Below are 17,098 nucleotides of genomic sequence, written 5' to 3' on the forward strand. Positions count from 1 at the left end.
CACATCATCAGTGTGACTTTGTTTATGCTGGAGTGAACATTAGTCTCCCTGCTCTTCCAAACATTTCACAATAATTCAGCGGTTGAGGCAGTGGTATTTAATAACATATAAGTTATAAATAATAATAGTACATGTTATTATTAATAACATGTATGTATTATTATTAACATGTTTTTTTATTTTTATTATCACACCGGCCGATTCCCACCAAGGCAGGGTGGCCCGAAAAAGAAAAACTTTCACCATCATTCACTCCATCACTGTCTTGCCAGAAGGGTGCTTTACACTACAGTTTTTAAACTGCAACATTAACACCCCTCCTTCAGAGTGCAGGCACTGTACTTCCCATCTCCAGGACTCAAGTCCGGCCTGCCGGTTTCCCTGAATCCCTTCATAAATGTTACTTTGCTCACACTCCAACAGCACGTCAAGTATTAAAAACCATTTGTCTCCATTCACTCCTATCAAACACGCTCACGCATGCCTGCTGGAAGTCCAAGCCCCTCGCACACAAAACCTCCTTTACCCCCTCCCTCCAACCCTTCCTAGGCCGACCCCTACCCCGCCTTCCTTCCACTACAGACTGATACACTCTTGAAGTCATTCTGTTTCGCTCCATTCTCTCTACATGTCCGAACCACCTCAACAACCCTTCCTCAGCCCTCTGGACAACAGTTTTGGTAATCCCGCACCTCCTCCTAACTTCCAAACTACGAATTCTCTGCATTATATTCACACCACACATTGCCCTCAGACATGACATCTCCACTGCCTCCAGCCTTCTCCTCGCTGCAACATTCATCACCCACGCTTCACACCCATATAAGAGCGTTGGTAAAACTATACTCTCATACATTCCCCTCTTTGCCTCCAAGGACAAAGTTCTTTGTCTCCACAGACTCCTAAGTGCACCACTCACTCTTTTTCCCTCATCAATTCTATGATTCACCTCATCTTTCATAGACCCATCCGCTGACACGTCCACTCCCAAATATCTGAATACGTTCACCTCCTCCATACTCTCTCCCTCCAATCTGATATTCAATCTTTCATCACCTAATCTTTTTGTTATCCTCATAACCTTACTCTTTCCTGTATTCACCTTTAATTTTCTTCTTTTGCACACCCTACCAAATTCATCCACCAATCTCTGCAACTTCTCTTCAGAATCTCCCAAGAGCACAGTGTCATCAGCAAAGAGCAGCTGTGACAACTCCCACTTTGTGTGTGATTCTTTATCTTTTAACTCCACGCCTCTTGCCAAGACCCTCGCATTTACTTCTCTTACAACCCCATCTATAAATATATTAAACAACCACGGTGACATCACACATCCTTGTCTAAGGCCTACTTTTACTGGGAAAAAATTTCCCTCTTTCCTACATACTCTAACTTGAGCCTCACTATCCTCGTAAAAACTCTTCACTGCTTTCAGTAACCTACCTCCTACACCATACACTTGCAACATCTGCCACATTGCCCCCCTATCCACCCTGTCATACGCCTTTTCCAAATCCATAAATGCCACAAAGACCTCTTTAGCCTTATCTAAATACTGTTCACTTATATGTTTCACTGTAAACACCTGGTCCACACACCCCCTACCTTTCCTAAAGCCTCCTTGTTCATCTGCTATCCTATTCTCCGTCTTACTCTTAATTCTTTCAATTATAACTCTACCATACACTTTACCAGGTACACTCAACAGACTTATCCCCCTATAATTTTTGCACTCTCTTTTATCCCCTTTGCCTTTATACAAAGGAACTATGCATGCTCTCTGCCAATCCCTAGGTACCTTACCCTCTTCCATACATTTATTAAATAATTGCACCAACCACTCCAAAACTATATCCCCACCTGCTTTTAACATTTCTATCTTTATCCCATCAATCCCGGCTGCCTTACCCCCTTTCATTTTACCTACTGCCTCACGAACTTCCCCCACACTCACAACTGGCTCTTCCTCACTCCTACAAGATGTTATTCCTCCTTGCCCTATACACGAAATCACAGCTTCTCTATCTTCATCAACATTTAACAATTCCTCAAAATATTCCTTCCATCTTCCCAATACCTCTAACTCTCCATTTATTAACTCTCCTCTCCTATTTTTAACTGACAAATCCATTTGTTCTCTAGGCTTTCTTAACTTGTTAATCTCACTCCAAAACTTTTTCTTATTTTCAACAAAATTTGTTGATAACATCTCACCCACTCTCTCATTTGCTCTCTTTTTACATTGCTTCACCACTCTCTTAACTTCTCTCTTTTTCTCCATATACTCTTCCCTCCTTGCATCACTTCTACTTTGTAAAAACTTCTCATATGCTAACTTTTTCTCCCTTACTACTCTCTTTACATCATCATTCCACCAATCGCTCCTCTTCCCTCCTGCACCCACTTTCCTGTAACCACAAACTTCTGCTGAACACTCTAACACTACATTTTTAAACCTACCCCATACCTCTTCGACCCCATTGCCTATGCTCTCATTAGCCCATCTATCCTCCAATAGCTGTTTATATCTTACCCTAACTGCCTCCTCTTTTAGTTTATAAACCTTCACCTCTCTCTTCCCTGATGCTTCTATTCTCCTTGTATCCCATCTACCTTTTACTCTCAGTGTAGCTACAACTAGAAAGTGATCTGATATATCTGTGGCCCCTCTATAAACATGTACATCCTGAAGTCTACTCAACAGTCTTTTATCTACCAATACATAATCCAACAAACTACTGTCATTTCGCCCTACATCATATCGTGTATACTTATTTATCCTCTTTTTCTTAAAATATGTATTACCTATAACTAAACCCCTTTCTATACAAAGTTCAATCAAAGGGCTCCCATTATCATTTACACCTGGCACCCCAAACTTACCCACCACACCCTCTCTAAAAGTTTCTCCTACTTTAGCATTCAAGTCCCCTACCACAATTACTCTCTCACTTGGTTCAAAGGCTCCTATACATTCACTTAACATCTCCCAAAATCTCTCTCTCTCCTCTGCATTCCTCTCTTCTCCAGGTGCATACACGCTTATTATGACCCACTTCTCGCATCCAACCTTTACTTTAATCCACATAATTCTTGAATTTACACATTCATATTCTCTTTTCTCCTTCCATAACTGATCATTTAACATTACTGCTACCCCTTCCTTTGCTCTAACTCTCTCAGATACTCCAGATTTAATCCCATTTATTTCCCCCCACTGAAACTCTCCTACCCCCTTCAGCTTTGTTTCGCTTAGGGCCAGGACATCCAACTTCTTTTCATTCATAACATCAGCAATCATCTGTTTCTTGTCATCCGCACTACATCCACGCACATTTAAGCAACCCAGTTTTATAAAGTTTTTCTTCTTCTCTTTTTTAGTAATTGTATACAGGAGAAGGGGTTACTAGCCCATTACTCCCGGCATTTTAGTCGCCTCATACGACACGCATGGCTTACGGAGGAAAGATTCTTTTCCACTTCCCCATGGACAATAGAAGAAATAAAAGAACAAGAGCTATTTAGAAAAAGGAGAAAAACCTAGATGTATGTATATATATATATGCATGTGCGTGTCTGTGAAGTGTGACCAAAGTGTAAGTAGGAGTAGCAAGATATCCCTGTTATCTTAGCGTGTTTATGAGACAGAAAAAGAAACCAGCAATCCTACCATCATGCAAAACAGTTACAGGTTTTTGTTTCATATCTGGCATAGTACTTCCCTGGGTGGTTGCTGTCTACCATACTACATAATATATATTATAAATAATAATAGTACATATTATTAATAACATGTATTATTATTAACATGTATGTTATTAAATACCATTGCCTCAATCACTGCCTCTACCACTCCAGTCACACTCAATCTACAAGCACCAAACACAATGAATTATTGTGAAATGTTTGGAAGAGCAGGGAGACTAATGTTCACTCCAGCATAAACAAAGTCACACTGACGATGTGTCAACCACTCCCTCGTATTTTTGCACAATTTCCTTCTTCAATTATATCATATTTATTATTATTATTATTATTATTATTATTATTATTATTATTATTATTATTATTATTATTATTATTATTATTATTATTATTGTTATTATTAGCTGTAGCAGAAATGTTTAATTCTTTGCAGTGTTCAAGAGTAAACGCATGATGTCACCGTCTAATACCTGTCCGAATAGCCATTCCAATATGCAGTCATGAATGGGTTTACATTATTTATACTGTAGTTTAATAGCAAATAATGAACAAACAAAACACTCACCACACTGAGTGGTGGGAGGGCTGACTGCTAGTTGCGGGGGTAGGTGGGAGGGTAGTAGGGACTCACAGGTGGCGGGAAACTTAAATATGCTTTGGCGGCTGGGAATTTGGTGGTTGGGAATTTGGCGGTTGGGAATTCGCGAATGTGTGAAGCCAGTGAAAGTTGAAAACGTGAATGTTGAGGGAGACCTGTATACAACTCTCTGATGGGAGGCCATCTACTGAGGCATTTGCCCTAGCACGAACAGCGGTAAACCATGCTTCCAGGTTGTCTGGATTCCCATTGAACGGCATAGCATCATAAGGGTCACGACTAAAATTGCGAAGGCTTGAAGTCTGAGTGTGTCTATCGTTTGATAAGGAATTACTCGAGTTTTGGACCGACGCATTATTGCTTGGACTAGCAGAATGTGCTGAGGCATCGCTTGAGAAGACTTGAGACATGCTTGCAAAATGTGAAACAAGAGTTTAAAGAAACGAAAAAAAAAATTATAACTGGGAACACACAACACAGTAGACTTAAATGGGAAGAATATACAGCAGGGCCCCGCTTTACGGCGTTTCACTTTACGGCGTTCCGCTAATACGGCCATTTCAAATTATGACCAAAACTCGTTATACGGCTCCCCCCACCTGACTTTCTAATACGGTCACCGCGCCCCACCTTGTTAGTTTACATTCTTCGTGAGCTCAGTAAGCACTAAGTCTCTCCATTTTGTCTGGAAACTCCAAAATTTCAAATGTTTTTAAAAGTTATTTCATATTTTATATATACTCTGATAATTATACTTATGTATACCTGTACTTAAATAAACTTACATACTGTGCTGGCATGCAGGTACACATTAAAATCAGTAAGAGTGTCTTATGTCTCCAGACGTCATATTAGTAATGATAATAATAATCATCGAGTCTCATTTAAATGTCGTATATTACGTTAAATACACATTTTCATTAATCCATCTATGATATTTTTTCAAATTATATAATAAACACGATACATAACATAAAAAGATGATAAATACATCCCACAATAGAATAAATAAACATAAATATGAGATGTGGTAGCAGACGACTTGCACAAGTGACGCCATATTAGAAATGCTAATAATAATAATAATAATAATAATAATCACCGAGTCTCATTAAAAAACCTTCCAGCTCCTGCACCCAACATCTTGCTCCTGGGGGATTTCAACTTAAGGCACCTAAAATGGAGGAATATAGCAAATAATATTGTTGCAGTAATAACACCAGGAGGCAGCTCTGATGAAAACTCACACTCACGCGAGCTTTTAAATCTCTGCACAAAATTCAATTTAAACCAGCAAATAATAGAGCCTACTAGACTGGAGAATACACTAGACCTCATCTTCACTAACAATGATGATCTGATAAGAAATATCACCATATCAAAAACAATATACTCAGATCACAACATAATTGAGGTTCAGTCATGTATGCGCGGAGCCCCAGACCGACATAAGGAGATTAGTCACGAGGGAGCATTCACCAAATTCAACTTCAATAACAAAAACATAAAGTGGGACCAAGTAAACCAAGTCCTAACCGATATAAGCTGGGAAGATATACTAAGCAACACAGACCCCAACTTATGCCTAGAACAGATTAACTCGGTAGCACTCGATGTATGCACAAGGCTTATTCCTCTAAGAAAAAGGAGGAGTAGATGTAAAACAGAAAGAGACAGGCGCTCCCTTTACAGGCGACGGAAAAGAATAACAGAGCGGCTAAAAGAGGTCAATATATCTGAAATGCGTAGGGAGACACTGGTCAGAGAAATAGCAAGCATCGAACTTAAGCTAAAAGAATCCTTTAGGAGTCAGGAATCGCGGGAAGAACTAAAAGCCATAAATGAAATCGAAAGAAACCCAAAGTATTTCTTCTCCTATGCCAAATCAAAATCGAGAACAACGTCCAGTATTGGGCCCCTACTTAAACAAGATGGGTCCTACACAGATGACAACAAGGAAATGAGTGAGCTACTCAAGTCCCAATATGACTCAGTTTTTAGCAAGCCGCTAACCAGACTGAGAGTCGAAGATCAAAATGAATTTTTTATGAGAGAGCCACAAAATTTGATTAACACAAGCCTATCCGATGTTATCCTGACGCCAAATGACTTCGAACAGGCGATAAATGACATGCCCATGCACTCTGCCCCAGGGCCAGACTCATGGAACTCTGTGTTCATCAAGAACTGCAAGAATCCCCTATCACGAGCCTTTTCCATCCTATGGAGAGGGAGCATGGACACGGGGGTCGTCCCACAGTTACTAAAAACAACAGACATAGCCCCACTCCACAAAGGGGGCAGTAAAGCAACAGCAAAGAACTACAGACCAATAGCACTAACATCCCATATCATAAAAATCTTTGAAAGGGTCCTAAGAAGCAAGATCACCACGCATCTAGAAACCCATCAGTTACACAACCCAGGGCAACATGGGTTTAGAACAGGTCGCTCCTGTCTGTCTCAACTATTGGACCACTACGACAAGGTCCTAAATGCACTAGAAGACAAAAAGAATGCAGATGTAATATATACAGACTTTGCAAAAGCCTTTGACAAGTGTGACCATGGCGTAATAGCGCACAAAATGCGTGCTAAAGGAATAACAGGAAAAGTCGGTCGATGGATCTATAATTTCCTCACTAACAGAACACAGAGAGTAGTCGTCAACAGAGTAAAGTCCGAGGCAGCTACGGTGAAAAGCTCTGTTCCACAAGGCACAGTACTCGCTCCCATCTTGTTCCTCATCCTTATATCCGACATAGACAAGGATGTCAGCCACAGCACCGTGTCTTCCTTTGCAGATGACACCCGAATCTGCATGACAGTGTCTTCCATTGCAGACACTGCAAAGCTCCAGGCAGACATCAACCAAATCTTTCAGTGGGCTGCAGAAAACAATATGAAGTTCAACGATGAGAAATTTCAATTACTCAGATATGGTAAACATGAGGAAATTAAATCTTCATCAGAGTACAAAACAAATTCTGGCCACAAAATAGAGTGAAACACCAACGTCAAAGACCTGGGAGTGATCATGTCGGAGGATCTCACCTTCAAGGGCCATAACATTGTATCAATCGCATCTGCTAGAAAAATGACAGGATGGATAATGAGAACCTTCAAAACTAGGGAGGCCAAGCCCATGATGACACTCTCCAGGTCACTTGTTCTATCTAGGCTGGAATATTGCTGCACACTAACAGCACCTTTCAAGGCAGGTGAAATTGCCGACCTAGAAAATGTACAGAGAACTTTCACGGCGCGCATAACGGAGATAAAACACCTCAATTATTGGGAGCGCTTGAGTTTCCTAAACCTGTATTCCCTGGAACGCAGGAGGGAGAGATACATGATTATATACACCTGGAAAATCCTAGAGGGACTAGTACCGAACTTGCACACGAAAATCACCCACTACGAAAGCAAAAGACTTGGCAGACGATGCACCATCCCCCCAATGAAAAGCAGGGGTGTCACTAGCACGTTAAGAGACCATACAATAAGTGTCAGGGGCCCGAGACTGTTCAACTGCCTCCCAGCACACATAAGGGGGATTACCAACAGACCCCTGGCAGTCTTCAAGCTGGCACTGGACAAGCACCTAAAGTCAGTTCCGGATCAGCCGGGCTGTGGCTCGTATGTTGGTTTGCGTGCAGCCAGCAGCAACAGCCTGGTTGATCAGGCTCTGATCCACCAGGAGGCCTGGTCTCAGACCGGGCCGCGGGGGCGTTGACCCCCGGAACTCTCTCCAGGTAAACTCCAGGTAAATGTTGTATATTACGTTAATATACACATTTTCATTAATACATCCATGATATTTTTTTCAAAATTATATAATAAACACGATACATAACATAAAAAGATGATAAATACACCCTACAATAGAATAAATAAACATAAATATGAGATGTGGTAGCCAGATAACTTGTACAAGTGATGCCAAGAATAACATTTTCTCTAACATAAGAGAAAATGTGTTACTGGGGGTAACTGTAGAAAATTATTCCTTTCGTATGTATGTAAGTTTATTCAGGTATACACAAATACAGTTACATAGATTATCATACATAACAACACATGTGTAGAGAACCTAGGATAACCCAAAAAAGTCAGAGTGACTTATTTCCATTGCCTTCACTCAGAGCATCATTTCTTCTCAAAATGATGTTACATGAGAATGGGAGTGTTCTTCTTTATTTATTCTACCGTATCAATGTAGAGACGACCTGTACACAATGTAACTTGTACACAAACCAGACGTGTACACTTCGTTTACAAAACTTACCTTCGCCTGGTTTGTCTACATAACTCTGCGCCTGTCCTCTCTCATGCACTCATTCTTTCTCTCTCTCATTTATTCGTTTTATCTCATTTACTTACTCCTGACCCTACATTAAGACTACAAATATTTTAAGGTAAGTAATGAGTGAACTGTATATACATTTTATCGCTCTGGGATGCTTAAATGTAATAGAATATTATGTGTAGGTGGGTTGGCCTGGTATGGTAGCCCGGCTGACTACCATACATACCACACTTGATTTTTTACAATAAATACTACTCATCTCACCCTATATTTTAAGGTAAGTAATGAGTGAACTGTATATACATTTTATCGCTCTGGGATGCTTAAATATCATAGAATAGTATGTGTGGGTGGGGTGGCCTGGTATGGTAGCCTGGCTGACTACCATACATACCACACTTGATTTCTTACAATAAATACTACTTGTCTCACCCTAGATTAAGACTATAAATATTTTAAGGTAAGTAATGAGTGCACTATGTGTGTATTGTACTTATTTATTGTTTTTTGATGCCTGGTTCCATTGCTAACTTAATATATGTTAGTGTAAACTTGTTATCTAGTGTTTGTATGCATTTGTAAGTGGAAAAAAAGGGTGTTCCACTTTACGGCGGTTTCCGCTTTACGGCAGTAGCCTGGAACCTAACCAGCCGTATAATTGGGGCCCTCCTGTACTTAACTATTCTGCATAAGTAAAGAAAAATTGACAAGTCACACTGTAAGCAAGGAAACCTCACATGAAAATAAAAAAAATTACTCAACTGGATAAGCAACACTTTGAAAATCAAGAGAAATTGTAATTTACTCAAATCAAATTTACTCAAATTTACTTTAAATTGAATTAATGGCACAGTGAGTTGTCTTTACTCTCAATTCAATAAAGAAATTCAACAAAAAATGATAAATCAAGCAAAAATTATAAAATGGAATCAATAAATCTTGTGCAAAATTAAAACAAACTGGGAAAGCAATTTTATGTAAAAAAAAAAAAATAAAATGACACACAAGAATAAAATATTATGCACAGAACAAGAAATGTGAAACTGAAATCACAAAATACTGCACTGAAATAAACTGTAGCAATATTGCAAATAACAATTTTTAATCAAAAGTACTGCACAACACAACACTAAATAATTGAACACTTTAACTCTTTAATTGCAGCTTAAGCAAACACTTACTGGACAAGCAAAAGAATGATTTACTTTAAAAAAAAGTTAAAAACTGCACTAAGAGTGAATTTGTTCAATGAAATATGAAAAATAATAGATGCAAAAACACAAAACAGAGAAAGGTTAACACTCACAGTGATGCAGGAACAAAATACATCAATATATCCACAATACTATGAGAATTTTCTTGCAATGAGGCTTGGAGTGACCAAAATTGGAAAATAATTGTCTTGCTTCAACAAAATAATGACACCATTGTCTGTGGAGATAAGACCAATTAGACACTGGCTAAATGAAAAGAATTAACACAAGAATGTTCAACACACAGAAAAAATGGCAAATGAATGAATAAAAAAAAAATCAGCAAGTACACAAATGCTGGGAGAAAAAAAAATAACTGAGACAACACTGAGTTGTAATGCAGAATATAAGATAAGTTACTGAATTACTTCACTGCATAAATTACTAGGCAAGGAACACAATACTGTGAACACAAGATAATTGTGAAGTGTAAACACAAGTTTATACTGCTTATACATACAGGTCTCCCTCAACATTCACGTTTTCAGCTTTTGCGGGCTTCACACATTCGCGAATTCCCAACCGCCAAATTCCCAGCCCCCAAATCATATTTAAGTTTCCCGCCACCTGCGAGTCCCTACTACCCTCCCACCTACCCCCGCAACTAGCAGTCAGCCCTCCCACCACTCAGTGTGGTGAGTGTTTTGTTTGTTCATTATTTGCTATTAAACTACAGTATAAATAATGTAAACCCATTCATGACTGCACATTGGAATAGCTATTCGGACAGGTATTAGACGGTGACATCATGTGTTTACTCTTGAACACAGCAAAGAGTCAAACATTTCTGCTACTGCTAATAATGACAATAGTAGTAATAATAATAATAATAATAATAATAATAATAATAATATGTAACAATAATAATAATAATAATAATAATAATAATAATAATAATAATAATAATAATAAATACGATGTAATTGAAGAAGGAAATTGTACAAAAATACGAGGGAGTGGTTCACACATCGTCAGTATGGCTTTGTTTATGCTGGAGTGAATATTAGTCTCCCTGCTCTTCCAAACATTTCACGATAATTCTTTGTGTTTGGTGCTTGTAGATTGAGTGTGACTGGAATGGTAGTGGCAGTGGTTGAGGCAGCGATTGAGGCAGCGATTGAGGCAGTGGGTGAGGCAGCTGTTGAGGCAGCGATTGAGGCAGTGGGTGAGGCAGCGATTGAGGCAGTGATTGAGGCAGCTGTTGAGGCAGCTGTTGAGGCAGCGGTTGAGGCAGCTGAGGCAGCGATTAAGGCAGTGGGTGAGGCACCTGTTGAGGCAGCGATTGAGGCAGTGGGTGAGGCAGCTGTTGAGGCAGCAATTGAGGCAGTGGTTGAGGCAGCAGTTGAGGCAGTGGTATTTAATAACATACATGTTATTAATAATAATAATATAGGTTATTAATAATATGTACTATTATTATTTATAACATATTTTTTTTTATCACACTGGCCGATTCCCACCAAGGCAGGGTGGCCCGAAAAAGAAAAACTTTCACCATCATTCACTCCATCACTGTCTTGCCAGAAGGGTGCTTTACACTACAGTTTTTAAACTGCAACATTAACACCCCTCCTTCAGAGTGCAGGCACTGTACTTCCCATCTCCAGGACTCAAGTCCGGCCTGCCGGTTTCCCTGAACCCCTTCATAAATGTTACTTTGCTCACACTCCAACAGCACGTCAAGTATTAAAAACCATTTGTCTCCATTCACTCCTATCAAACACGCTCACGCATGCCTGCTGGAAGTCCAAGCCCCTCGCACACAAAACCTCCTTTACCCCCTCTCTCCAACCTTTCCTAGGCCGACCCCTACCCCGCCTTCCTTCCACTACATACTGATACACTCTTGAAGTCATTCTGTTTCGCTCCATTCTCTCTACATGTCCGAACCACCTCAACAACCCTTCCTCAGCCCTCTGGACAACAGTTTTGGTAATCCCGCACCTCCTCCTAACTTCCAAACTACGAATTCTCTGCATTATATTCACACCACACATTGCCCTCAGACATGACATCTCCACTGCCTCCAGCCTTCTCCTCGCTGCAACATTCATCACCCATGCTTCACACCCATATAAGAGCATTGGTAAAACTATACTCTCATACATTCCCCTCTTTGCCTCCAAGGACAAAGTTCTTTGTCTCCACAGACTCCTAAGTGCACCACTCACTCTTTTCCCCTCATCAATTCTATGATTCACCTCATCTTTCATAGACCCATCCGCTGACACGTCCACTCCCAAATATCTGAATACATTCACCTCCTCCATACTCTCTCCCTCCAATCTGATATTCAATCTTTCATCACCTAATCTTTTTGTTATCCTCATAACCTTACTCTTTCCTGTATTCACCTTTAATTTTCTTCTTTTGCACACCCTACCAAATTCATTCACCAATCTCTGCAACTTCTCTTCAGAATCTCCCAAGAGCACAGTGTCATCAGCAAAGAGCAGCTGTGACAACTCCCACTTTGTGTGTGATTCTTTATCTTTTAACTCCACGCCTCTTGCCAAGACCCTCGCATTTACTTCTCTTACAACCCCATCTATAAATATATTAAACAACCACGGTGACATCACACATCCTTGTCTAAGGCCTACTTTTACTGGGAAATAATTTCCCTCTTTCCTACATACTCTAACTTAAGCCTCACTATCCTCGTAAAAACTCTTCACTGCTTTCAGTAACCTACCTCCTACACCATACACTTGCAACATCCCACATATTGCCCCCCTATCCACCCTGTCATACGCCTTTTCCAAATCCATAAATGCCACAAAGACCTCTTTAGCCTTATCTAAATACTGTTCACTTATATGTTTCACTGTAAACACCTGGTCCACACACCCCCTACCTTTCCTAAAGCCTCCTTGTTCATCTGCTATCCTATTCTCCGTCTTACTCTTAATTCTTTCAATAATAACTCTACCATACACTTTACCAGGTATACTCAGCAGACTTGTCTCCCTATAATTTTTGCACTCTCTTTTATCCCCTTTGCCTTTATACAAAGGAACTATGCATGCTCTCTGCCAATCCCTAGGTACCTTACCCTCTTCCATACATTTATTAAATAATTGCACCAACCACTCCAAAACTATATCCCCACCTGCTTTTAACATTTCTATCTTTATCCCATCAATCCCGGCTGCCTTACCCCCTTTCATTTTACCTACTGCCTCACGAACTTCCCCCACACTCACAACTGGCTCTTCCTCACAACTACAAGATGTTATTCCTCCTTGTCCTATACACGAAATCACAGCTTCCCTATCTTCATCAACATTTAACAATTCCTCAAAATATTCCCTCCATCTTCCCAATACCTCTAACTCTCCATTTAATAACTCTCCTCTCCTATTTTTAACTGACAAATCCATTTGTTCTCTAGGCTTTCTTAACTTGTTAATCTCACTCCAAAACTTTTTCTTATTTTCAACAAAATTTGTTGATAACATCTCACCCACTCTCTCATTTGCTCTCTTGTTACATTGCTTCACCACTCTCTTAACCTCTCTCTTTTTCTCCATATACTCTTCCCTCCTTGCATCACTTCTACTTTGTAAAAACTTCTCATATGCTAACTTTTTCTCCCTTACTACTCTCTTTACATCATCATTCCACCAATCGCTCCTCTTCCCTCCCGCACCCACTTTCCTGTAACCACAAACTTCTGCTGAACACTCTAACACTACATTTTTAAACCTACCCCATACCTCTTCGACCCCATTGCCTATGCTCTCATTAGCCCATCTATCCTCCAATAGCTGTTTATATCTTACCCTAACTGCCTCCTCTTTTAGTTTATAAACCTTCACCTCTCTCTTCCCTGATGCTTCTATTCTCCTTGTATCCCATCTACCTTTTACTCTCAGTGTAGCTACAACTAGAAAGTGATCTGATATATCTGTGGCCCCTCTATAAACATGTACATCCTGAAGTCTACTCAACAGTCTTTTATCTACCAATACATAATCCAACAAACTACTGTCATTTCGCCCTACATCATATCTTGTATACTTATTTATCCTCTTTTTCTTAAAATATGTATTACCTATAACTAAACCCCTTTCTATACAAAGTTCACTGCCTCAACCGCTGAATTATTGTGAAATGTTTGGAAGAGCAGGGAGACTAATGTTCACTCCAGCATAAACAAAGCCACACTGACGATGTGTCAACCACTCCCTCATATTTTTGTACAATTTCCTTCTTCAATTATATCGTATTATTATTATTATTATTATTATTATTATTATTATTGTTATTATTAGCAGTAGCAGAAATGTTTGATTCTTTGCTGTGTTCAAGAGTAAACACATGATGTCACCGTCCAATACCTGTCCGAATACCCATTCCAATATGCAGTCATGAATGGGTTTACATTATTTATACTGTAGTTTAATAGCAAATAATGAACAAACGAAACACTCACCACACTGAGTGGTGGGAGGGCTGGCTGCCAGTTGCGGGGGTCGGAGGGAGGGTAGTAGGGACTCGCAGTGGTTAAGGAAGTGGTGGAGGCATTGGTGGAGGCAGTGGTGGAGTCTGTGGTATTTAATAACATACATGTTATTAAAGCATAACATGTATACATTTAGTACAATTTATGACGTTTTGATGTATTTTATGATTGTTCATGGTTCAACAAGTTAAGGAAGCAGTATTGCATTATATTTCCCTAAAATATATTGGGGTACCAAACATTCACGGTTTTTCAACATTCGCGAGGCTCTTGATCCCCTAACCCTCACGAATGTTGAGGGAGACCTGTATATTGCACATAACAGGGAAAAACATTAAAGTACTTACTTCAAGTACACCTAATATCCGACTTACGACCTGCTCGACTTACGACCACTTGACTTACGACCGTGTTTTTAATGCCAAATTTCTGGGAAATAAACAACTATTTGTGTTGTACACAGTGTTTATCCTAAACCTTCCAGTATAAAATGCTTTGTTGATATTCAGTAGTAAAGTTCGACTTAAGACAATTTCGACTTACGACCGGTTTCTCAGAACCGAACTCGGTCGTAAGTCGGATGGTAGGTGTATATATATATAAAAAAAAATGAACACAACACAACAGACATAAAATAAAGCACGAAAATTAACACTGAAGGAAAAGAAAAAGAAAATATTGCAAACAGGATACATGAACACTGATCAAGAGTCCCTGAAAAGAAATGTCTCAACACTCGCAAATATCTCTATAAAAATTATTATCACTGTAGCGACATTGGTGTAGAATTGAGAGAGATAGTGGTGAAGAAAGGTAGAAGTTGGAGTCTCGTGGCTGGCGGTGTTCACTACTACCCTCAACACGTTGACGCCTCGATGAATTTGCACTTAAATCGATGATGGACTCACACAGGAGGCTTTTACGTAGGCGCAGAGGGTCGAAGGAACACTCTTGTCTCTTGACCCCCTATGTGGTCCGTAAAATGAAGTGCTAGAGTGGTCCATAAAATAAAGTGCAAGGACCCGTGATAAGGGTAAAAATTACAGTGGTAGTGGTGGTGGTGTGAGTGCTTGAGGCAGCCGCACTGAGACACCGTGTGGGCCTATGGAATGAACGGCGTAAGCCACTCTGGGGACACCAGCACTAGGCACGAAAATATTCTAAGCTGGGCTGGCTTAAAAACCCACAAAATACCACAACACCACAGGGATGGTAAAACACTCAGAACAGCTAGAACTGGAAGCACAAAGTGATGGAGAAGACTGTACCCACGTGGCTTGCTTGAACACTGGGTTAAGTCACCTGGGTTAGTTGCTGACTGGCTTGGCTTAACCTTTCACACAGACTGGCTTGAGAACTTGTAACGATGAGCACAGCAGGGGTGGAAAGCTTACGTAGCAGGCAAGGCTCCTGGAATGATGTAGAGCTGGCTGGACTCCTCCCCCAGACTGGCTTGGTGGCTTGGCTTACTTTGCAAACCCGGGTCAACCCCTCGGAAGTAATGCAAATAAGCAAGTAAAACTAATACACAGAGACTGACCAGTAAGTAGGAAGCAATAGGCTGGTGAATGCTTGCTCGGGGTAGCTGGCTTGGGATGTTGAGTGTCACCTGTCTCAGGAGGCCTAAATGTCACAAGATGGCGACCGGCTCAGTAGAAATTTATCTCTAGAAATCGCTGTAATCGTCAGAATTACAGGCACTCCGCTGGCACCATTTGTAGTGAGGGTTCGTAGGAGATATGATGGTTGGAGTTAAACACACTTGTTGGATGGTATTACATATATTAGCAGTGTGTGGAAGAGGGAGGACCAGCCTACCTGTAGCTGCTTGGTAGGTCTAACGGGAACTGAGAAGGATCCCAGGCGTGAAAGGCTCACAACAGCCTCACGTGACGTCACACATGCTAGTCACTGAGCCTACTGACCAGGGAGCCTAAATATATACATGGATGATACGATCCACAATATACTACACAAGTATACATATAAGGGGATTCAGTAGCTTTACTGACACAGTAAGTCAAGTCATTCAATTTGTCAAATCGTTCAGTAAGTCAGTCAAGTTCAGTAAGTCAGTCAAGTCATTCAGTAAGTCTCAAGTCATTCAGTAAGTCAGTCAAGTCATTCAGTAAGTCAGTCAAGTCATTAAGTCAGTCAAGTCATTCAGTAAGTCAGTCAAGTTGTTCAGTAAGTCAGTCAAGTCATTCAGTAAGTCAAGTCATTCAGTAAGTCAGTCAAGTTCAGTAAGTCAGTCAAGTGATTCAATGTCTCAAGTCATTCAGTAAGTCAGTCAAGTCATTCAGTAAATCAGTCAAGTCATTAAGTCCATCAAGTTCAGTAAGCCAGTCAAGTGGTTCATTAAGTCAGTCAAGTCATTCAGTAGGTCAGTCAAGTCGTTCAGTAAGTCTCAAGTCATTCAGTAAGTCAGTCAAGTTGTTCAGCAAGTCAGTCAAGTCGTTCAGTCAGCCAAGTCATTCAGTAATTCAGTCAAGTCATTCATTAACTCAATCAAGTCATTCAGTAAGTCAAGTCATTCAGTAAGTCAAGTTGTTCAGTAAGTCAGTCAAGTCGTGCAGCCTGGTTGATCAGGCTCTGATCCACCAGGAGGCCTAGTCACAGACCGGGCTGCGGGGGCGTTGACCCCTGGAACTCTCTCCAGGTAAACTCCAGTAAGTCAGTCAAGTCGTTCAGTAAGTCAGTCAAGTCATTCAGTAAGTCAGTCAAGTCATTCAGCAAGTCATTCAGTAAGTCAGTCAAGTCATTCA

The 17,098-nt window shown here is 40.3% G+C and overlaps 1 protein-coding gene across 3 annotated transcripts in view; it reads right to left on the minus strand.

The window, feature by feature from the left end:
• Window positions 1-17,098, minus strand: part of LOC128690344 (zinc finger protein 300-like) — a 132,139-nt gene that overhangs the window by 42,984 nt on the left and 72,057 nt on the right. For 2 of the 3 annotated variants that reach the window (XM_070086507.1, XM_070086508.1), the window contains one exon: window positions 9,919-10,043. The exons of the other annotated variant lie outside the window; for it this stretch is intronic. The gene's annotated coding sequence lies outside the window, so the exon portion shown is untranslated. The remainder of the gene's footprint in view (window positions 1-9,918; window positions 10,044-17,098) is intronic. 3 annotated transcript variants of the gene reach the window in all.

The sequence above is a fragment of the Cherax quadricarinatus genome, chromosome 19, assembly GCF_038502225.1.
Source record: "Cherax quadricarinatus isolate ZL_2023a chromosome 19, ASM3850222v1, whole genome shotgun sequence".
NCBI classification, from domain to species: Eukaryota; Metazoa; Arthropoda; class Malacostraca; order Decapoda; family Parastacidae; genus Cherax; species Cherax quadricarinatus.